This window comes from Apis cerana, linkage group LG4 (assembly GCF_029169275.1).
Source record: "Apis cerana isolate GH-2021 linkage group LG4, AcerK_1.0, whole genome shotgun sequence".
In the NCBI taxonomy this organism is placed as follows: Eukaryota; Metazoa; Arthropoda; class Insecta; order Hymenoptera; family Apidae; genus Apis; species Apis cerana.
Genome location: NC_083855.1, coordinates 3,542,061 through 3,565,709, shown reverse-complemented (window position 1 = coordinate 3,565,709; position 23,649 = coordinate 3,542,061). Strand labels below are relative to the sequence as shown.

General features: G+C 37.8%; 1 protein-coding gene and 2 long non-coding RNA genes across 3 annotated transcripts in view; 2 read left to right on the top strand and 1 right to left on the bottom strand.

The window, feature by feature from the left end:
* LOC108003563 (proteoglycan Cow) overlaps positions 1-23,649 on the top strand; it is a 171,921-nt gene that overhangs the window by 63,626 nt on the left and 84,646 nt on the right.
* The window catches only part of LOC133665966 (uncharacterized), a 64,863-nt gene that overhangs the window by 35,349 nt on the left and 5,865 nt on the right, over positions 1-23,649 (bottom strand). The gene's annotated exons all lie outside the window — the stretch shown is intronic.
* Positions 17,469-21,265, top strand: LOC133665968 (uncharacterized). The gene is made up of 2 exons (XR_009829459.1): positions 17,469-20,202; positions 20,467-21,265. It is a non-coding gene; the product is annotated as an uncharacterized LOC133665968 (long non-coding RNA).

Below are 23,649 nucleotides of genomic sequence, written 5' to 3'. Positions count from 1 at the left end.
CAGAATCGCAATTACAAGCGATGAGTTTTCATTTCGCGCGGTTTCTTTAATATGTAAGAGCGTTGGAACAGAGGTACCTCCATTCATTATTACAACCTGGAATAAAAAGAGAGAGAGAGAGAAGGAAAAATAAAAATAAAAATAAAAAAATCACAGAACAGATTCATCCACCATAGAGGCGAAGGTGTAGTGGTCATAACGAAGCTGTTCATCGACAGTATCGGAAAAGCGTTTATATAAAAATGTCCATCGTGGCGGAGTAAAACGTTGGTGTACGCGGTCACGGGACGAGAAAATGGCGATCGGCCGGAAATTGCTGAAAGAACGTCAGGTCGATTAGCAATTTATTGCCACGGCCACGGCAGGACGGTTGACCTGCAACCCGTGACGCAGAAGAAATATTATTAGCCTTTAGATTTGCGGTCCACGATATTTTTAAAACCGTATATACGAGTGTCCTGGTTGCGATTCGCTCGTAAACCCGCGTTAAAGTAAACGGAATTTCCCTGGAAATCTACGAAATGATGGTTTACGTCGGAAAGAAGAAGAAGAAGAAAGAAAAAAGATGTAACGCAATTTTCATATTTACTTTCCTTCCCTGTTTATACTTCAAATGTATCTTCTCCAAACTGCTTTACATGCATCTGCTCGATTCTGGCTTCTCAAAGATCAAATTATTTTTTTTACACGATGGTTGTATCTCTTTCTTGGAATATTTTCAATTAGAGAGCGACAGAAAAAAAGTACAAAATACGATGATAACACGATGTAAATAAATTCTTTCCCCCTTTACGATTCTCGATGCATAAAAATTTTTCATTATATATAATTTTTCCAAAGTTCTTCTATCGATCTGTCGTCATCCAATTAACGTAAATATACGAAACAGCTTTATCTACGTTCCAAAGAAGGAAGAAAATTATTTCCAAGTAAGAAACGAATGGCGTCGGTTTCTCCCCTCTCAAAAAATCATACAGCTTCCCTGCATCAACGCGTTTCAGCGTGATTACGGGAATAGCCGGGGCCATTCCGGATGATAAAGCGAGATGGCGCGTAGGAACACACCGGTTTATGCGAGCACAAGAATTGGAATTGCCCTGGCGGCCGTGGGATTTACCGTGAAGATTAGCTTCAGCGTATTTTTGCGCGAGATATTTTTTTACAAGATTAACAAGGATCACGCGCATTTTGCTTCATTTTGTCTCGAGGCGGGAAACGATGGAGTTTCTCTTCGATGGAACGAACGTTCTCAAACGTTTCTCGAGGAAATTTAAAGATTCCGTTCGTTCCGGGAAACGCGTTAACTCGAAAGTCGTCGAAACATTTTGAGTTTGATGAATTTTGCATGTGAAATCACGAACGATTTATTCATATCGAAAGGTATATATATATATATATGTTTTAGTTTATGAACGAAAAGGTTTAAACAGTTTACACCCATCCTGGAGTAATAAGTAGATTTCTAATGAAAATTTAATCCTGATTGTATTATTCTAAGGTATATATCGCGATGATACAGTTAATATCTCGAGCGATTGATTCATCGTGAATGCGGATCTTTCAAAGCGATAATTCGATAATTCTAGGATAACGTTAATCTATGCATTCATCAAATGGACTTGCAAATTTGGCCGAATTAGAACGTGCTTTAAGTTCTTGTAAACCGACAATTCAATAATTCTACGAATTTCCACGATACCGTTAATTTTCATCGCATTGACCCGAGTTCAACTGAATTGGAATATAATCATTTATGCGAATACAGCTTTAGATATAATAATTCAACGATTCCTATTTTTATTTTTACCTTATCTAATATTAAAATCGAAATCAGAATCTATAAAGATTCTCTTCAAATTGCCTTTTATTTTCTTTGTCTTGAAATATCCGTGATGGATCCATCCACAAGTAACGGAATTTTCTTGTATAATAATATAGGCACACGGTGTTTCATGTAAATAAGGTTTAAGGTTCGTTTCCATTTTCCAATAATTGTAGAAATTTCCAGGAACGATCGCGGGGAAACGCAATTGCAAGGAACACGCACAATTGGCGGTGTCGTAAAATTCTTATGCGCGATGGAAACTCGGCTTAATGAACATCTTACGCGCGCATGCGTACCTGGAATGCGCTCGTTCGCCATTTATCAACTTTCAGAGAAATAAAGAAGGGATCAAAGATCAAACTTCTCCATCCTTAAAATTCAATCCTTCCCACCAAAGTTGCTCGTAGGTTTATTTAACGGAATTCTCGAGGCGTTTTCCTCTCATCCTTTCCCCAAGATCATCAAAGAACACCAAAAATCGTCATTTGGTTAGGAAGATCTTCAACTTTCTTTGAAAGAGGAACTCTGATTATTTATTTATCGCGAATTTCACTATACACGTTTGTTAATCGACATCTCGAACCCGTCTATCGATCAAATAATATCCTGTTAAATTTCGCCGCCCGAGGAAAAAAAAAAGAAGAAGAAGAAAGAAAGGAAAACAAAGGAAACTTTAAATTCCAATCACATCCAATTCCAAATACCGAGATCGAACGAGCCGTCGTTTTCAATCAGCGGTACAATTTCCACGTTACATCGAAAAAAGAACGCGCAGGTGAAAAAAAAAAAAAGGGGAGCCAGGGGAAAACTAGTCAACGATCGACCTGCACCTCCCCCTCCCCAACCTGACGTCGAATTGACCCGGCGAATTTTCTATTTAAAAGCGGCGAATTAGCGAGATCGAGATGATTTACATCGTTTCCCTTTTAACGATCCAGACGGTGTGTCGTCCCTGTATAAACACCCGCCAATCACTATTAGACCGGCCCACGAACGATTCACTTGATATCAGAATATTAAATGAAGGGGCAGGGCAGTGACGGATAGACAGGGCGTTGCCGGACAAAGGAAGGAAACGTCGGTATTCGCGAATCCCTTCCCATCAGAAATTTCTATCCGGGCGAAAAGGCAGGGATTGGTAAAAAGGAAAAAAAATTCGAAAGCTCTTTTAGGTAGCCGTAGGTTGCCGTTGGAATTTTTGAGCATCCTTCACCCTTGGCCATTCAGCCAAGCTAAATTATCGTTCCGCCGGTTGCCCACCACCATCCCTCTCTCTCCCTTCCCTCCACATCTTCAATTTTCTTTCTCCCTTCAACCTCCCTCTCGACTCCCTCCTCTTTCTTTCTTTCTCCGAGTCTCGTTCTCGGCCGTTGTGTTCCTTGCACCACTCGAAACGCGCAGCACAGTACTTGTGGCTTTAATCTCGTTAATGCAGGTCCGCGCGGTTCGGCGGTCGTTTCGTTAATTCCTGGCCATTTCAATCGGTCCATCGAGCGAGCCCTCGTTATGCATATACAATGTGTACGCTCGGGGTGCATGCAGCACGTTCAATTTCATATTGGACGGAGGTTTCACCTCCCCCTCCTCCTCCTCGTCGAAACGCGTGTTCGACGAAATGATAAAACTGCTGGGACGGGAGGTAAAGTTGTTTACATCGAGCGTGATTAATTTGTATTTGTACGAGGGAGCTGGATTCGCAATTTTGAATAATTTTAAGGAGGGAGATTCTTCGAAAGATTGGATTTTCCTTGGAAAACCATTTGCAATATATGTGTAATTTGTTTTTTGAGAAGAATCTTTATTGTTATATAATAAATTCATTGTTGCTCATAATAAATTCATTTTGACGAGGATTATGTAATTAATGACCGTAAAACGTGTTATTATATATTTGAATTTAGAGATTAATTTGTACGTTTATTGCAATTCCCCGCTTTCATTTCGCTCGTATTATATTTACCATATGAAAAATATTTTTTGCGTATCACTTCGTTAAAAACCGAGTTACGAATTAAAAGAAAAAACTTGCTGATAAACTTCGTAACAATATCAAAGTTTTACACCTGGCTTCGAATCTGAAATATAAATTAAATCAATTCGCAAAGCCAATTTTCCTATATATATATATATATATCTGTAATAATAAATATTGATATTTATTAAAAAATTAGATTAATTTTCAAACCTGATATTGGGTATTATCGCTGTTATCAATTTAAAATTTTTCAACCTTCCTTTTATCCTTAAACATATAAAATCCTGATTCGACGTCCTCTTAAAAATCCCACGCTTCTCCGCCCCTCGATAAAGAGTTAATCACCAAAGTCAAATATTTCTTTGACACGGAGCGCATACACAACACCGAGTATCGATAAAGAGTATCGATTTTAGATAATTTCACGGTTTTCGTTGTACGATACAGACCGATACAGAGGATAAAACGTTTATCTATTCTGCTAATTCGAACGGTAAATCCGCGCTGATCCATCCACCACGATAAGGCCGTTATCATCCTCGGTATATATTTCGTTATCATCGAGATATCGATTTTCATAATTCCATCTCGTGAAAGCGTAATACGTCGCAGAGTATTAGGAAATTTCCGCTAATCCACCGTCTCGTTGATCAATCAACGATCAATCGATCCTGACGCATTTTTCTTTCGCGATTCCCAATTTGTCCTCCCCCTCCTCCCATCGAGGGAGAGAAAAATTAACGGTTTCGTTAATGCGCTCCCCGATAAATAAAGTATTAATCGAGCCGCGAAGCGTTTTCCAATTTATCCGACGCGAAAGAAATAATTAACATAAAGCGGAAATGGTGGTGGAGAAAATCGATCGAGCGGCTCAAGGACCAGTTTTCGGCGCCCCTGTTCTGCTTTTTCGATCAATCGTGCGGTTATTTTCGTAGGCTTTATTCCGGAATATTATCGAGTCTCGAGGCGAGCCGTTTCTAAATATTTCTTTTGGATAGGAATTTGTAAGAAGGACATTTAAAATAGATAAAAGAAATATCTTTAATCGATGAGCGAGGATTTATTTGTATTATTTCTTGAAAATTGTTTTAAAGAGGAACGAGACGAGGATACCATTCTCATCGTATAATTGTAAATTTAGAAATTGTATTTCTAAACATCTAAAATTAATTATTCCGATCAATTTTGAAACGAAAGTTGGCTCAGGCTTTCGCCTGCAATCAATCGTTCCATCCTCTCATTTGGAAATTATTAGTGAACGATGAACAGAGCGAATTGCATCATCGCTTAATCAATCGATTCATTTGACTATTAATAAATTATTAACTTTTTTTTCTTTAATTGAGAAAAAGTTTATTTACCATCCTTTCCATTATATCGAATTGTTCAATCAACACGACAATCCTATTAACAATTACAGTGTAATGTAATTTCAATCTAAATTCAGTATATAACGATTGGAAAGCACGCAACGATTTCAATTCCCCTTTAAGGTTCGATTAAAATTATACATTATTATATCCAATGAAAATATAATGATCATAAAATTGAACTTTTTCATTCTTTATTGCATGCTTCAAGCTTCTTTAAGAGACGAATTCAATGGTAGCAATTTATAACACGATTCTTCCTCTTCAAATTATCTCTCAATATGCCAATTTTAAATAAATGTTATGTAAATCTTAGAAACCGAGGTTTCTTAAATCTTGATAAATTTTGAAACAAACCAATCTCTTAAGATCCATTGTACTTTAACTTCTCTCATTTTCATAATTAAAAAAATAAATTCCGCGTAAAATCGATCGAAAGGATTCGTCAAGCCGGTGAAAAAGCATTTGGTTCGAAATCCATTCTGATTCCAATTACCAATCCCAGAATAGATAATCCAGGGGACCGGTTCTGGAGGACTGATCAACGATTCCTCGCGTAACCACGACACAAATTGCGGTCTCGTTCAATGGAGCGGCCAAAGTGTTTTAAGGAGACGTGAGCAAATAGCTTTTCGACCTGGCGTGTCTCATTATTTACCAAAACACAAGCGTGATAAGAGACGAGAGAGGAAAGTCGACTCGAGACAAAGACGAGAACAATGTCGAATCGGATTTAATTCCGTGTTCTCCGTATCTCGTTCCCTCTTTTCCACTCTCCCCTTTGTCCCCTCTTCCCTCAGACATATATCTTTGCTTCGTCTCTGCGAAGGTAAGAGGCCAGGTAAGAGGAGATAGAGCCAAGGGACGATTACTCGACGAACCTCCCCTCCATCCTTCACGAAATTCTCTTCGTCTAAATTGTGGACCCCTCAGGGACGTCTATATCCTCCTAGCCTGCTCCTTCATAATTGAGCTTGTTTCTCTACCGGACCATTTGCTCTCTCTTTCTTTGATGAGTTCGAAAAACTGTGTTGGATGGACTGGTGGATGGAGATTCTTCAATTGATTATCGAATAGATAGTTTTTTTCTTGTTTTGTACGTTGATATTTCATTAGAGAGATTGTCTTATCATTTTGAAAGAGAATTGAAGATTTTTCCGGACGGATGGTTCAAAGATTATCGAGTTTGGGAAATTAATTTTGTTTGTCAGAGATTCCTCGAGGAACGAGAAGGGGGAGAGGTTATTTTAGAATATTATAAAATAGATGTTATTCCGTGATTCTATTAAAATCGATAGAATCCCCATGGTCTGGAGAATTTCTCGAGTTACTCCATTAGATGAATCTTTATTTGATGTGGACATTGAAAGACTTCCCCCAATACCCGGGAGAGGTGTCTGTAACATCCAATTATGCAGAATTTTTCTAATTAAATTATCCTTCGCCTATGCCATCAACTTTTCAACTCTTCTACGCCTCGTTCAATTTGCCAATCTCTCTCGATTCTTTTATTATTCGCACTTGCTCACGAAAGTATATCCGGAAATATTTTCATAAAATATTCGAATCGAATTTCCATTTCTAAAGTAATCCTCCCATCCCCGGCCGATTTCCAGGTAGAAACGTTTATCTCCTTCCTCGTTACCTCTCCCTCCCCCCCCCCCTTTGTTTAACTTTCCATCCCTTCGACGTCTGGTTTTGTATTTCCTCCCAAGATTGTTCGACGTCGAATCGGTTTGAAAAATCGGGAATCGACGATATTTTTTCCCCTTTTCCTTCAAATCGCGATTCATTTCGCGCCCCATTCTGTCTAATTACCGACTGCCGGTAACTCGAGTGGATGCCACGGGGGATTTTCGTCGCGAAAAAACACTCGAGACGCGCACACTCGTTTCCGGGTCGTGGAAGATTATGAATATCCGCCAAGCGGCGACCTCCCTTTCGTGCTTTCTATTTCCCACCCGTGGGAAACCCGATGCCTTCGTTTGCTCGCCTAATGGCGTGTCCCACATCTCGAACACGCTGTCGTCTCTCGAACGAAATGAAAAATGATAGGGCCCAGTTTGTTGTCTCTCGATAGAGTAGAACAGAGTGACGTTTGATAAAAAAGAGGTTGCCTCGATGTTGTTTGGCCAGGATGATTGAATTTTATGATGGACGTTTCCTTTTTTTTCTTCCTTTCTTTCTTTCTTTCTTTTTTTTTTTTTTGGACGTGTTTCAATATTTTACTTGTCGGAGTTTCTTCCAGCTTGAATATTGCTCAATCATCAAAGCGTTTAAGAAGCATTTCTCGAAGCTTAAAATTTCAGTCTTAACGAACCGATATTTGGAAAAAAAATCAATTCGCAGAAAATTTATTTTCAATTGGCAAATATCGAGAAACGATACGAAAGAATTATTACTTAATCCGTCGAGAAATTTCAGCGATCCTCGATAATATACCAGAAGAATAATAACGATCCAAGGAAATCGCTGAAAACCAGCCAAAAATTGTAAGAATCTTCGTCCAATCTTCGTGGAACGTGAAAAGTGCATACAAAGATCCTCCCGTAGCCGGATCCGCAATAATCGTATTCCTTAACAAGTACGAATCGTCGTCAAAAAGAAGGAAGGAGAATTCGAGTCGGGATCCGTTTCACAGCCGAATTGTTCGCCTAATAGCGAGATCCTCTTCCACCATACGTTCCTGGAGGAACGAAGATGGAGAGAGAGGAGGATGGAAGTCTTCGGTAACGCGGATGGAACTCGTTATCATCCTCATTCCCGTCGTCGGGGATGCTTCTTATCTGGTTGGCCCTCCCGTTTCGAACCTCTTTCCCGTTTGTTCCGGTAATAGGTGGCCCGACCACCTCTACGAATGCCACTTGGCCGTGTCCCACTTGCTCCCCTGTTTTTCACGGAGCAAAACCGTAATTCCGTGGCTGGGATCCCAGCTTTCCCCCCCCTCTCGCGCGTTTAAACACACCAATCGGAGATGTCGTTTCGCTCCGACGAATCTTCTTTGCGACCGGCTGCAAAGAATAATAAGTTAATTAAGGGCGAGTATTTGTGCATCCTTTATGTGCTCCATTTTGGAAATTGTTTGCACGTGGCTTCGTATCTTGCTCGAGGATATATTATATAAATAATTTAATGATCGATAAAGTCGGTTTTGTACTTATTGAATTTGTTATTAATCTCGTTTTATCTTAGTAATATATATAGTTTTTGAAATAGTATTATTATTTTGTGTATGTTATTTTATTTTTTGGAATTGGAAATATTCATTTTCTGTTTGTGAAATTCCACGAATATCGAATTCATAAATAGTTTTTAATAGGGGATGGAATACTTTTGAATTTAATATTTAAAATTTGGACATTTATCTATACATTTTCCTTGGAAATTATTAATTATCCGTCGCTTACTTATTCCTCTCATTCATGCATTTTTCAAAATACGTTATCTTTTCGAGAATTCTGTCCTCCCAAAAATAGAGAAACTCGACTTTTCCGAGATGGAGCCAATTAAACAAGGATTGTTGTTCGGGTGCTCGATTAGTGAAATTGCTTTTGGGCGTGTAAAGTGTTCTCCAAGAGAAGCGTTAACTGTTTTGGCGATTTAGGGAAGCGTCTCAGGGGGGATGATCGACGGGTGGGGATTAATTTAGCATCGAGAAGCTGGAGGAGATCGGTGAAAATCCTTCCTCGAACGTTCCTTCCTCCGACACGATATTAATTAACAAGACTTTGTGCTCGATGCCACATTGTTATAGCAATCAAGGGACAAATTGTATAAATTGCAGAAGGAAACTTTGCTCTCCGCGAATTCAAAATAATAACAGATAGTTGAAACGGGTAATTTTGTGCCAATTACTTTTATTTTCTCTTTTCATTTTCGCTTCTTCTTTCTAAATTTAACTCGTTTAATTCGCATTTTATATTCAATTCTTAGAGTTGCAAGATAAAACGCAATCCAGCGAATTCTACAATCCTGGACATCTTCCAGTTCCAATTCCAATGCCTACTACTTATCAAATATTGGCCCGCCGGGGAATGGGAATAAAGTTTGCTTGGCAAACTTTAGCAACGCTGTTGTTGACACAACGGTAGGATTTTTGCAAACTACATATGAGCACCCATTTTGTCGATAATTAACAAATTGTTGTCCGCTCATGGAAATGGGTTCAATTCTTTTGGAATGATCGTTCATTCGATTGAATTATGAAAGTAACGTGTCACTCGATAAAGACAACGGTGTTTATTAATCATTCATATTTCTTCTCACTCAGCTCGTGACTCACGCTTGGATGTAAATCCGGCAATAAAACGTCGCGACGCCATCATTTGTTACCAGAGGCGTCGCGATCCCCTTTCCCACGCTTCAACCAGTCGGTTTATTGTTAATTTCGTGTTTCCACCTCGTGGATCCAACGATTTACACGCAGAACGAGGTGTCGGTCGTAATGTCGGCGGGCAAACATTCGACATTCCGCTTGAGAAGGCGAAATCTGGTGGTTGTTGATCGATTCAAGGTCGCTTTACAGACTTATTAAATTTCAGCGAGAATTTAGCCCGGAGAGTTTTGTAGGGAAGAGAAGTTCGAGAAGAAATTTAGTTTCAAGGATGGTGGCTCTCGATAATGAAGAAACTTTGAAGACTCAAGGATGCCAATTGGGTAATATTGCGTTGGAATAAATATTGCTCAGCGTTCTGTAATTTTTTTTTCACCATTATCCAAAAATAGTTTTGCTTCTTACAACGAAGGATCGCGCGTTCTAATTTTTCAGAAAGGATTTTACGTTATGCAAATTTTAATTTCGAATATCGTAATACGTATACATCTTGTTTCATATTTTATACCTTCTTGCGTATCGTATGTAATTCCCAAAATTTGTTTGTACATTTAAATTTCAATTGTTTGTACATCTTCACATTTTTTCACTTCTGAAATTTTTAATCGTTTGTAATAAAAATAATTAATTCCTCCATTTATTAAACCGTTAGAATGGCGCGAAATATTCGACTTGGCATAAGAAATCACGGTACACAGTTACACTTTGGTAAGAATATCGTCGCAAAATCTTTCCCCCATTCAACCGCAATTCCGCACTTCCCCAACGCCCCAATTACAAATCCATTTAAACCATTCGTCCTTGCTCGCTCGGAAGAAGCTTAAAATTTAATTCTCCTCCGTTCCCATATCGATATCCACAGCTATTTCTCGAAAGAATATATATTCTCTGCGAAAGGGTTTCGTCGTTCCTCGGCTTCTCCTCGATCGATATTGCTTGCTAAACCAATTCGTTGCTACTTTTTATGTTTTTTTAATTCGTCATAGAGAAAAAAGAAAAGGGATTAACGCGAGTAGCATTTGTTGAGGTTTTCTTTAATCGGAAGCGGCAGTGTGTCGCAAGGAATCTGGAATCTGCGAGGAGCGTTTAAATTTCATTCACGTTGTTCGTTTGCGCATTCGCAAGACAAGATCGACTCCCTTTGATTACTCTTGGGAATTCTGTGGATTCCGATTTCCACATTCTCTCTCTTTCTCTCTCTCTCTCTTCTATTTTTAATTCATTATATGCCGTACGTTCTGACGTTACGCGAGTCACGGATTCCATTTGTAAGGAAATTGCGACCAGCGTGTCAAAGCGAAAATACGATACGCTTCTTCCATTTTTTCCCCCCTCCCTTCGACATTTCTTCGTTCCTTCTTTCTCCTTTTTTTCTTTTTTCGATGCGCGACGAATTAGCTTGTTCGAAGGGGATAGATATTAAATTGTCATTGTTGAGTGATCGATAAAATTTGAAATGCTGTCTTGGAACTGATTATGCATCGTTATATTGATTATAAAGAAAATTTAAAAGTGGTTTATATCATTAATTCAATTATTGTTATAATAAATTGTGAAAATGAACAAGATAAACAATAAAAGATCGAAAAATGCTTGAGAAAGAAAACAAAAGTATATCCAAAAACAAAAACGAGAAGAAAAATAGATCAAAATTTATAGAATAGAAAAACAAGTTATTCCAATCCAAACTCTACTTACAATTGCGATAAAAAAAAAAATAATCCGCGTGAATCAAAGCGAATCAACTCGTCCCTCCCAATTACCTTCTTCTTCTTCTTCCATATCTTAATGCCAAGCATCGAACGAAAAAGAATCTCGACAATGAAGTATATCAAAAAGAAAAAGAAAAAGAAAAATCGCGCGCAACCAACGCGCGATTATTCCTTTCGTTTTATCGCATCTTCGAGCTGGCCCGCCATTGTTGCTGTCGCGCCGCGCACTTCCTCTTCGCCGTACTTCCTCCCCGTTATCGGACGCCGCTTTATCCTCCCGTTATATCGCCGCTCGCGCAGAATTGCTACACTTTAAATCTTAGTCTTGTACTTAAGCAGTCTTATCGCAGGGTGTGCACCCTACGTATTTCATTCATATTTCATATTGTGTCTCGCGCACGAATAACTCGCCAAGATTTGGTCGGCTCGTTTCGAAGCAAGGAAAAGAGAGAGAGAATTGCAACGATCCGTATCGTGCTCGCGCATATATCGCTTTTCCACGCGAACGAATAAATTAACAAAGCGGTGTAGAAAAGACTGTGGAAGTGGTTCAAGAAGTGGTTCCAAGAAGTTAATAATAATTCCGCGATGGGGATAAAGTTTTGTTTTTTCTGCTCGAGATTAGAGAGGGTTGATTTTGGAGATGTAGCGTTTTATGCAAATTTTTGTGCAGGATTTTACGATGAGCTGTAACGGGGGATTGAAAAATTTAAAAAGATAAAATTAATATTGGAATAACGGTATCTCGTAGCTTTAGATATATATAGTTGTATTTGACAGTTTTTTATTTTTTAATGAAATATTAATAAACGATATTTTTTTTCACTCTTAGTGAAAGTTTGTGTATGCATATGTGTGTGTAATGAATTATAACACGTATTATGAATTTTATTTTTCGTGTAACGGAATATTATTTTAAATGTAACTTTGCAACAATAGAACGTACAATTTTATATTAAATAACAATTCAGAATTTATTGTTCCGTTGTAAAAAAAATAAAAAAAAAAAAGATAAAATTCAAAATATAAAATAACGCTGAAACTTTAGAGATCGATCCCACCCCTTCAATTCCCATCAACAAAAAAATTGCTTTATGTATAAGCCATTATGTTCTACGTGTATGTAAACTTTCATTCAAATCAGAATTTTAGATGAATTTCCTTGTAATGAGAATCAAAATTTTCACGTTTGCAATCTACATTCCAATCTACATCTCTTATTTCATAAATGATATTTAAAATAGCAATTTTTTGTTTTTGTGAATTAGTTTTTCCTTTTTTTTTATTTCTAACTTTCTTTTCAGGTTCTAGTTATTAAAAATGTTGCGAAGATGGAAAAGAAATCTTTGTGGATGGAAACACTGTTGGAGATTGAAAAATGTCGAAAAGTTTTGCGAAGGAAAGAAGGGACTCGGAATATGAAAGTAGTGTGCAGTTGAAAATGCTTTAGTAGTAGTTATTCTATCGATTTTCCACGGAAAAATTTGCATATTCCATATATCGTGACGAAACCGTATAATTTAATATTGTAAATTAAAATTGATAGATTCATTTCGTCAATATTATTCGAGTAAAACAAGAAATTTTCTTTCGTGTACACGAAAATGTTCTTTTCGTCAGGAATTACACGTCGAAATGAAAGCAACTTTGTAAAAAGTTGCGTGAAAAAAATGTTAGCAGTCGGATTACGCGAGGGTGTCGCCTATTAACTCCGTTTTCCTTTATATATTTCTCGGGGGAAATTCCCTGAGAAATATTGAAATGCTCCGTCAACGTTAACCAAGACACTGGCCACCACTTAAACGCTGTTTAAACCATCCTGCTCTTCCCTCTAATCGTTCTATTAACCAAGATTAATCCATTGTCGTCCGTTGATTCATTCTCGAAATAATATCATCGATCGTTCATCCCCCACTGAATATAAAAATGACGTCTAAAAGAGGTGAAATTGAAATTTACTCGTCGAAGCATCTTCGTTAAAAGGGGAGAAAAAAGAAATGGTTAAATGTAGACGACGAAACGATACGCGACAATTTTGTGTCATCTCGAGTTCCCTAAAGTCGAGTGGACAAAATCGAGGCGGACAATCCTATTACGGGGACAGTAAGTGTCGCGAATTGGACGTTTCGATCGACAATGGATGGGAAGGTTCAAAGGTCTATTCGCCCCGGAGTTTGAGTATCGAGTATCCCAATAAGGCGAGGACAGACCCGTCCGCCCTCTGAAACCCTTTCCAAGCGTTAACCGCGTCAGAATTCACCCTTCAGGATCAGGAACTACGACACGAACCCGGCTGGAACACGATGGACGTAAGCGTAAATGGCTTTGCAGCAACACCTGTACCTAGCAAAGCGAAGGAAGGGTGTTGGGTGGGTCGCGCAGATGTTGGATTTACGTTTGCCAACGACACTGGTTTATTGCCGAATGATCTGTTTCGGTTCAAAGAGGAAAAAGGGTTTCGTATGATGATCAAAGGAGGCCTGTAAACGAGCTGGAAATCTTGGAAGGGGAGATGATGAGACTTGGACGGTGGTTGGGATCAAAGATGGGGAGGGAAATTTTAGGATGGGATAATGCGGGGAAGATAGGATGGAGAGTTTGACTTGCGATTATTTTTAGTAAAAAAAAGAAAAATTATCCAAATTGAACGATAATAAACACGTTAACGCTAAAATAATAATAGAAAAAGTGGCACAAAATTCCATGAAGGTACGAATAACTTGAAATTTTTTAAAGCATTATTTGTTATACAAAAACAATTAATAGACACAGATGAATTTTATATTAAGATCGATTTGACGAACCCTTATTTCGAATTTTGAATAATTCACAATAAAACAAAAAAAAAAAAACGCAAAATGGCAGCCATTTCGGGACGTGTCTCTTAATAAAGGGTAAATCCGCTTTCCGAATGTAAATTACAAATTGCTACGTTCTCGACAATCGACCCTTGCCTCGTTCACCACGACATTATAATCCTGAGGGTTGTTGTCTCGACGATGTCGAACGTTCTCCACTAGGGAATTTCGTTCCGTATCTCGCTTAGTAAATTCCTAGAGCTTCGATGCACCAGGAATTTAATCGGAATTTCATGAAACGTTGTTTTTTCTTGAAAACTTGTTTCGGCAAGTTTATTTGCGGAAGATTATTGTAGATCGGATGTTGAATATCTTGAGAATATTGTTGGCGTTGTTAGATCCATGTTTCTTTTTTTCTTTTGCGATAAATGCGGTCCAATTTGGGGAAAGAGTTTAGAAAGTTTAGAAAGTTTAGAAGATGCGTAATTTTATATGGTAAAATCATCAACTCGATTTCAATCAGGATGTTTTTGATAAACATGATCGATAAAATCGTGTATTTTATTAAAAACCTTGAAAAGTGAAGGTATCATTAATCATAAGAGCATTATTTTCAATTATAATCTCATTCTGCAGAATGACCGGCTTTAAATATATTGCGATGCAGGCATCGATTCGAGTAATGGGTTTAAGCGCTTCGCAATCGTGAACAAAAATATTCTGCAATGTAAAATATTTCATCCATGGCTTCACATAAACCACACATCTTCTCGAATTGTCTTAAATCACCTGAATCGATTCCTTGCATCGCAACATGTTTCAACCTTTAACCTTCAAGAAACATCATGTTGTTCATACTATAGTTTAAATGAATGCTAATCGCTTGAATCGATTTTTAGCCCGAACAAAAAAAGACATAGAAACAGATTCGTGTTTAATTTTCATCCAATCCATTTTACGTCATTGCACCACTTTCTCATTCCATAAAGACGAACCACAGGATCCAATAAACCGTATATCTCTCCTTTACGCTCTTACAGATCTGAAAATCGCCTTTCAAATTCTCGCCAGGACAGCGTAGCTCCAGCAAAACTGCGCCCCTTTCTGCGCTTCTTTTCCTATCGGGTTTATTACGCCACCTTGAATTCTTTATGCTCGATTTATCGCCCCTCTCATATCCATCTATACACCGAGTCTCTCCTTTTTCCCGTCGAAAATTCCGCCCTTTTCATCGGTTCCGATTGATATTCAATACGGATGGACTCTATGGAAAAAATTGTGTCACCGATTTTTAGTGTTCCTCTGCGCTTTGAAAAAGAAAGAAAGAAAGAAAAAAAAAGAATATATATCGGACGCGTATTCCAGAGATCGTCGAAATAAACGCGTTTCGTTTGAAAAGAAAATTTTATTAATCTGTGAAAGTTCATCCGATTCCTTTTTTAAATATTTGTCAAGTGAACAGAGATCTTTATTTCTTCGAAATTTTCCACGTGTAATATTTTTTCCTCCTTATTTCAACTTGAACTTGAATTTCCCACAAAATTATCCTTCACTCGCTATTCTTCAATTTACAAATTCGAAATAATCGATCCCATCCAAAATCCTGAAATCACATTTTTCTATCAGTTCGACGATCGTTCCATAAGAAATCTTAACACGTTTTCTAAAAAATTTCCTAAAAAACTTCCTCCCAAAAAGTACATCTCCTCCTTAAATCCAAAACAATCTCCTAATCCCACACTCGAAAACCAATTTCCAAAAACCTTCCCTTCCCATAATCTTCTCCCCTTTTATCTCTCTCGATCCGACAAGAAATCGACGAGACTTTCTTCGATCGGAGAGAAAAACGTTGAGGAAGGGGTTGGATCAATGGCGGCGTGGTGTTTTCGAATAAATCGATTCCGCAATTTCGTGGTCCTCCCCCCTGCTGTGCACGTGTGTCGGTGACCCGCGGGAAAGAGAAAGAGCAGATGGAGATACAGAGATTCGAAAATGGTGGAAGGAGGCCATTTCCATTTGGCGGAGTGCAATCGACACGGAAAAGCGGCTCGCCGAGGCTTCTCCATTTCCGGATGAGTTTAGTCCGACACGGCGGGGGCGGGGGCGGCGGCCATCGAGAATTGATTTGTCCGGGGGAAAAACACAGAGATTGTTGGCGACCACCGTCGCGATTCATCGAATCGAGATCGACACGTGCCCGTCACGTCACGGGCCTTTGCTTCTGGGATGGAAGATTCTTCGTTTCTCTTGCGTCATAGAAATACATGTAACAAATGGAGCGAATTAGTCTTGCATCAAATTATTTAAATCACCTTCGACGAACGCAATTTAATTTGCATATTTACTCGTCCTTATCGGGAAAATTTCAGTAGGCCGCGTTCTAAAAATCCGTGAGGAGGTGAAGGAAGGAAGGAGTTTATCGGCATCGTTTAAAAATGAATCGGAAAGGGAGGGTCGAGAAAGGGGGGTTAAATTCATCCCCCTGTTGATCGTTGCCCCTCTTTGTTTCTCCTTTCCACGCCCGCGCATATTTTCCAGAGTTATTGCAACGCCGGTAAATATGACGATAAGCTTATCGAAGTTTTCCGCCGGACCGTGAATTTCCCGTCGAATTTATATCCGGACGTATTCGTTAACGTATCTCGCGATAAATATTTATTTATAGAGCGTTTCAGCTACACGTTTCCAGCCTCGATAACAAAAACCTTTCAACGGGGAGGACAAACGAGAGGAGGAGGAGGAAGAAGAAAAAAAAAAGAAATAATAACACGTGCAAATGTTTCCTATCCTATCCCAATTGAATTTTCGTCGAGGATTTATTCCCGCCTTGTCCCCCTCTTCGTTTCATCTGTTTATTGTCGATTTGAACATTTGACGGAGTACGATCGAACGTCTCGATCATCGGTTTTGTTTGAATTGAAAAGTTGGTTTTAATGTATTTCATGCACAATTTCGTGAATTTTCTTTAATCTTAATCTCGTTTTTGGATTTTAGTTTAAAAAAGTGGACGAATATCAATTAAGAAATTGAAACTTTTATCCTCTTCCTTATTAATTTATTATATTTATTTGTTCTATCAATTTGCAATTAAAATTTTCAATAATTGTGTAGAAAATAAATTAAAAAAGATTGGTTCTCTGTCGATCCTTGCGTACAATTATACACATGATCATTAAAAGGAAGGAACAATCTTTCATTCGATCAATTAATTAATCCGTTCTCAATGAACAAGATCCTTTGAATTAATCGAGTCGAACTTTGATTAACGTTATAAACGTCATTTATTCTTTATTAAGAATTCGATCGTTTCAAAGCTGACGGAAGAACGTTTTCCTTTCATATTTTCGATATTATTAAATTTCGTTCTTCATATATGACATATATATTATAACATCCCTGCAAAACTCGTTTAGCAATACACTTGATCGATTCCTTTTTAAAATTCGTTTCAGGTCTCCGACCAAAGTTAATCGAAGGAGAAAGAGAGAGATAAAAGCACAGTGGGACGTTTGCAATCGGTAGAGAGACAAAGGGAGACGACATAATGTTTACGATGGATTAATGTGGAGAAAAACGCGGATCGTTAACCGCGTCGAAGATAAACGTTTCACGTTGAAAAATCCTGCGACTCGTGAAAAAAAGGAACGCGACTCGATTGTTTGTCAGCCTTTTCCTTCCCGCTCCATGCTTTTTTTACACGTGTTGCAATTCCGCGTCAATGCGGTGTAATTTGAAAACGACAAGGAGGAGAAAGATGCAAACACGGAGAAAGGAATTGAATTCCCGTTGAATTATTTTGCAACGGGAACAAGCAGCCGTTTGTCCCGTTTCCAACTAGCGATTTTTAAGAGTTTCTTTCTTCTTTCTCCCTTTTTTTCCCTCTCCCCCTCCCTTCCGTTCCATTGTTCCATTGCGATTACGTGAAATTTAAGAGGACGTGAAGGGAATCGAATAAATTCTCGTTTTTCATTCATACTCGCGATAAATAAATTGAATTATTCGTTGGAATATTTCGATATTTGATTAGTCCCTTTATGAGAAATTAGGTTTATTTTCATGACGTTACAATTATGGCATTAATATACCGTTTACAAACAATGAAAACACATTTTCTTCACATGTTAACTATCTACAAACAAATAAATTTCACAAAATATTTCGCACTGCAAGATCGTATTACGAAGAAAAATTCAAATTTTCCTTATCTTATATTATTTCTCCAGAGATAGTATCGTATCACGTACTACTTTTCGAATTGTTATTCCTCCACGAACTTTCCCGTGCACACGAGGGGGTTAATAAAGACGCGAATTAAGCGGACCAAAAATCAGAAAATCTCCGAGCCGAAACCAAGATAAACAACGCAAACATTTCTCGCGAATAAACTCGCGCAACAAAAATATGCGCGCTCCTCGTGTTGCACCGCGTGTTACCGCGTGCAAATAGTACGTGTTCCGCGTTGAAAGGGGCGGAAGCGGCGAAGAAGCGATGCCGGAAACTCCCTTTTCGACGCGGCGACGTAATGCAAAAGTTTGACAGGAGGCGAGAACTCGTTATACGTCCCAACTATCCTTCTAATACGATTAATCCGAGGAGAGACAGAGAAACGGGCGAGCGGGTACACGGTTTGCACACGTCTGCATCCTGTATGCATAATGCAGGAGAGGAAGAAAGAGACGTCGATTCATCGTCGAGTCGGATTTCATTCGAACCTATTATTTCCTCCACCGTGTGCGAGGCATCCATCGAGTGCCATTTCTTTCGTTCTATCGACGATGCGGCGTTTTGTTAGCGATCAATTTTTTTTCCTTTTTCCTTTTCAGTTCAGTTTCAAAATGTATGTACGTATATTTTTATTCAACCGAACGTTTACAAATATCGGCATCTCAATTTTTCGAGATTCGTATTTTTAATCTTAGAGTATCTCGAGATACTCGAAACCGTCAGCTTTATTGTTGACCCAGATCACTGAAGCGTTGCCGGATGGAATGGTTGAGCGCGATCACTGATTTCCACCGCGCGGAGAGTTACATAATATTACAGGTATTTCGTCTATCTATATAATAAATCTGCGCTTTCGCGCTGTTCGTTCTAGCTGCTTAATCCGTCAACACGTTACTACGTCATCGTATTTTCAATCACGCGTTATATTCTTCTCTTGTGTTCTACGTATAAACACATACGGAAGGGATTAAAATGAAATTCTTCCGACGAAGATGGAACGAGGAGATATTAGAGAAAGAGTTTTCATACGATTATTTTTTTTAATAAACTCTCATTAAAAAATTAATTTCGTTTCCAAATACAATTCCTTTTCGCATTCTTTAAAAATCTAAAATTTCTTTCTCTCGCGCAGAATAATCCCCACTCCTGAAACCTTCGATACATCAAAAGGGATCGATCGTCAACAAACAAACCCTCAACGATAGAACGAAACAAAATTTCCCTTATTCCTTTTTTAAAACTCGAGAATTATTCGCTTACATACACCACGAAAATGTAATCATTCGAATCAGTATTGAAAAATTAATCGCTATAAATAAAATCACTTTATTCGAAAAAAAATTTGTTCGCAGCTGCCGCAGCATCTTCGTATAATCTCGGATTATAATTAACCTTAATTCGACGCTTCGAAATAATAAATCGTCGAAATAAACTTTTATTTCAGCATTTAAAAAATTTTCCTCGTCTCTGAATCCTCGCAGAAGCTCGGTGGATCTTCGATGCATTTTCCGGGGAAACGTACGTTCGTCGAAATGCATATCCGGCCGGGTTGCTCGCGCACAGGCGCAAAAATATTCGCTTACGTCCGTCAGAGGTGCGCGATATGGAAAATCTGCGATGACAGATCCGAGTTTACTCGTTACGATTTCACATGTGTGCACATGTGCTTTGATACAGAGCGATCGATAATTTTTCCTTTTTTTTTTTATTCCTCCTCCTTTTTTTCTTCATCCTCTTTCGCCCCGCGTTCCCTTTACACACGAGATTTTACTAGGACAATTTTCGGGGGAATTGGAGCAAGTGTAATATAGTTTTCAGGTCTTGGTGAATGTTTTACGAAGATTCGCGAGAGAAGCTAAATATCGAGAGGATGATGAAGTTTGCTCGTTTGCGGCTTGGATAACGGAGTCTTTGGAAGTGGGATAGCGATGTGTGTTTGCGGGCATCGTTAGGGGTTGGCTCTAGGTACGAATCGTGTAATGTTGATGAGAGAAACTGTGATCTCTCTTGCTTCCTATCGAATTAAGTTTTCCAATTTTTCTTTTGCGTTTTCCTCGTTTTATGAAATGTTTAGATACTTTTCTTTCTTTTTATCTCCTTTTTTAATTTTCAACGAGATGAATCTCTTAATTCAAATTCTCTCGGTACATTAATTATTTTGGCAATCGTATAAAATGATAAGAAACGTTTTTAAATTATACACTTGTTCTCTTTTTTTTCTTTTTGAAGGCACTACTTTTTTTCTAGCTGGAATTGTACGTTGGAATAAGAAAGTGGATGTTGTATTTTATATGGTAATGCTCACGTTCGGCACACCAATTGCAACATTTTATGGCCACCACGTCTTTACAGCTGGCGCGGAACGTTCATTTCGACGAATTTAACTGGTGACTATGATCGTCTGTTCAAAATTCATGCGCTTCGTCCCGAGATATCCCGAACGTTCCGACTATTTCGACGAATAATTCGAAAATATCGTGAGAAATATCTTTACGTCACGAGAAAAATTTAACTATAGTGAACTATAATAATTACGGTATCGAAGGTAAGGGAATCTTGAATTTTTAAAACTGTCGGAAAGTTATTGAAACGCGAACAATAGAACTTCATCTATCTGACAAGTAACGCGAAGCTGTAGACATCAGCATCGAGTAATAACAACGATGATAATGGAACTTTGTTTATCCAAACTCAATTTATCGGAATGAAATTTTCATCAATACCCGTTTAAACGAAGCTGTCCTCCTATTATTTGAACTTGCATCGGGCATCATTTCAATTATATGAACGTTTGTAACGGATTGGAAAATAGAATATAACGCAATAAGTTAATACACTGCGTAAATCGCGAAAAATAAGCTGTATTAAATCAAAAAAAGAACAAAAATTTTAAAATAATGGAGGAACAATTGATGCAAGTCTACCCAGTCACGATGAATTATTATCCTGCACTCTATCAAATTTATAATAATACTATACAACCCTTTTAATCCCTTGAACAGTTACATCACATTAAAAATTCATTAATTCGTTAAGAATTAATAAAAAAAATCTAAGATTGGTAAAATGATTAAACAAATTCATAAAAACAAATCTTAATAATTAATTTAATTAAAGCTTCGTTTTAATCGTCGAGATGAAAAATACGAGATTAAAATTTCCCACCTTAAAAACGAAACGAGTCTTCCAGGAAACGAAGACAGGACAAATGAGCCAGAAATTGGCGGATGTTCTCGTGGGGCTGCGGTACGGATCGTCGCTATATTTCAAATCCTCGGTGCCCCACGCTCAGTGGCGAACCGTAAAATATAGCCGACGTTTCTCGCGTCGAGGATACGCGAGTCACATTCTACGGGCGAGTTCAAACACTGCTGCGTTTTTTGGATCCTTATAGCTGTGCAGCAATGATGTAACTAAAAAATTACGACTCGAAACGTTCCTCGAAAATAATAATTTTTTCCTTTCCTTAAAAATCTTTTTTAAGAAACAAATTGAGAATTCGAACGAAATAAAAGGGAAGATTTGAGCGAATGTTATAATCGTATTTTTTATACAGTCTTAAATTACGAGAATAATTTTTATTATTCGAAATTAGAATGGCTAATTTTTATCCCTGTGTAGAATGTAAGGAAAGAGAGCAGGATACAGAAGAGATGTTAAAAACGAAGGTGAAGAGAAAATAGGATGATTTATTAGAATGGTTTAAAGTTCCGGCTGATTTATTAGAAGAGTGATTATTCAGGATCTTCGATGATTTATTACAAAAGTGGTATTTAGGATTTCGTCTGATTTATTAGAACGATGATCATGAACGAGGATTCTAGCTGATTTATTAATACGATATATATCTTTTTTGGGAGGAAGGGAGGGGGAGAAATTTCAAATTTCCTTTAGTTTACGGTTTTCTGACAACTTGGCTGTCCTGTTCAACTGTGCAGCCGAGCATAGTTAACGATAGAGTGACATTTCGGTACTCGAAAGTGAGTATTTCTACGGTAACGCGGTTTGATATGTGTGCCACAAATTGGAGAAATGGTGCGCAGAGATGGCGTTGGTGGAGTTCGAAAGTTGGATGCCGGGGACTGGAAAGCTGGTGGAATAGACTAGTCGAGATCTTGGGGATTATGAAACTGGTTGGGGAACATTTCGGAATCGTTGCGTCGAATCTTTAAGGATTGTCCAAAGTTATTTAAAGCCATAGGATTTGGGACAGGGAGAAATATCAAAGTTGTTGAAGATTGTTGAACAAAAGAGGCGAGAATTTGGAAAATCGTGGAATTACGATTAATATAATAAGTGATGGATGTTAATAGAAATCTAAAATCTGGAGTATAAGATGATAGAATTCGTTGCACTTACTGGATAATTTTTAAAATTTATGAATTTTTCAATTAGGATGATTTTAAATTATTAGCCAGAATGAGTGTAGCAAAAGGATTGTGATGAATATTTGAGTTTTTCATCTCGTCAGATAAAATAACAGGTAACGTGATTATTATTATTAAATTCTATATGCTCCAGAAACTTTTATAAACACATTCTATGTAACTATGACAGTTACTGAACTCTGACAGTCACTTTGAACTCTCTAAATAACTGATCCTCCAACTCCTAATTCTGACTGTCACTCAACTAGCTTTCGTAAACATTACGTCTCAACAACATATACACATTACATATTCTCCTGTATTTTTCCTCTAATTTTCTTAATATAGTCGTTTTAAGAACATTCGAATATTCAGATATTCTTCTTTTAACCTGAATTGAACAGTTTTGACTTGTTCATTACAAATTCTATTATCCTTATACAAGCAATGTGAGAGAACTTCATTTATGTAAACTAGATGGACAAGCATCTAACGCAAACTTAAATAACTTATAACTCAATAAATAAGCCTCAACTCACATATTTGTACATAAACTTGTACAGAATCGACCCTTCGAATATATATCACGTATTAACATCCCATAAATTGTATATAATTGGAGCAACAAGATTTTTCTTCGTAAAATTCTCAAATACAATTAAATACGATTGATGCAGGCTGGAATTAAATAGAATTTTTGAATCGATACCGAAGAAGTTGAAGATAACTGTTATAACGTATCAGAAGATATTAAGGTCTATAATCTCGGTTTACTCTTATCATCTTATTGTCCATTGCATCTGATTACAACGATTTTCCCTATGGTCTCGAATTTCTGCGATATTGGATTTTACTATCCTAATGTCTCTCCTATACAGAGCCTTGTAACTTCGATACCATATCAGAGAATCCTCCATGCTGCTATCGAATTCTTCGACCTATTTTTCTTTCCATCAGAACTTCCGCAACTGTGATATCTCTCTTATCAAGTTTTTTGAGATTCTTTCGTATCGAAGCCAACAATCGTGGAATCACTATCGCGTTT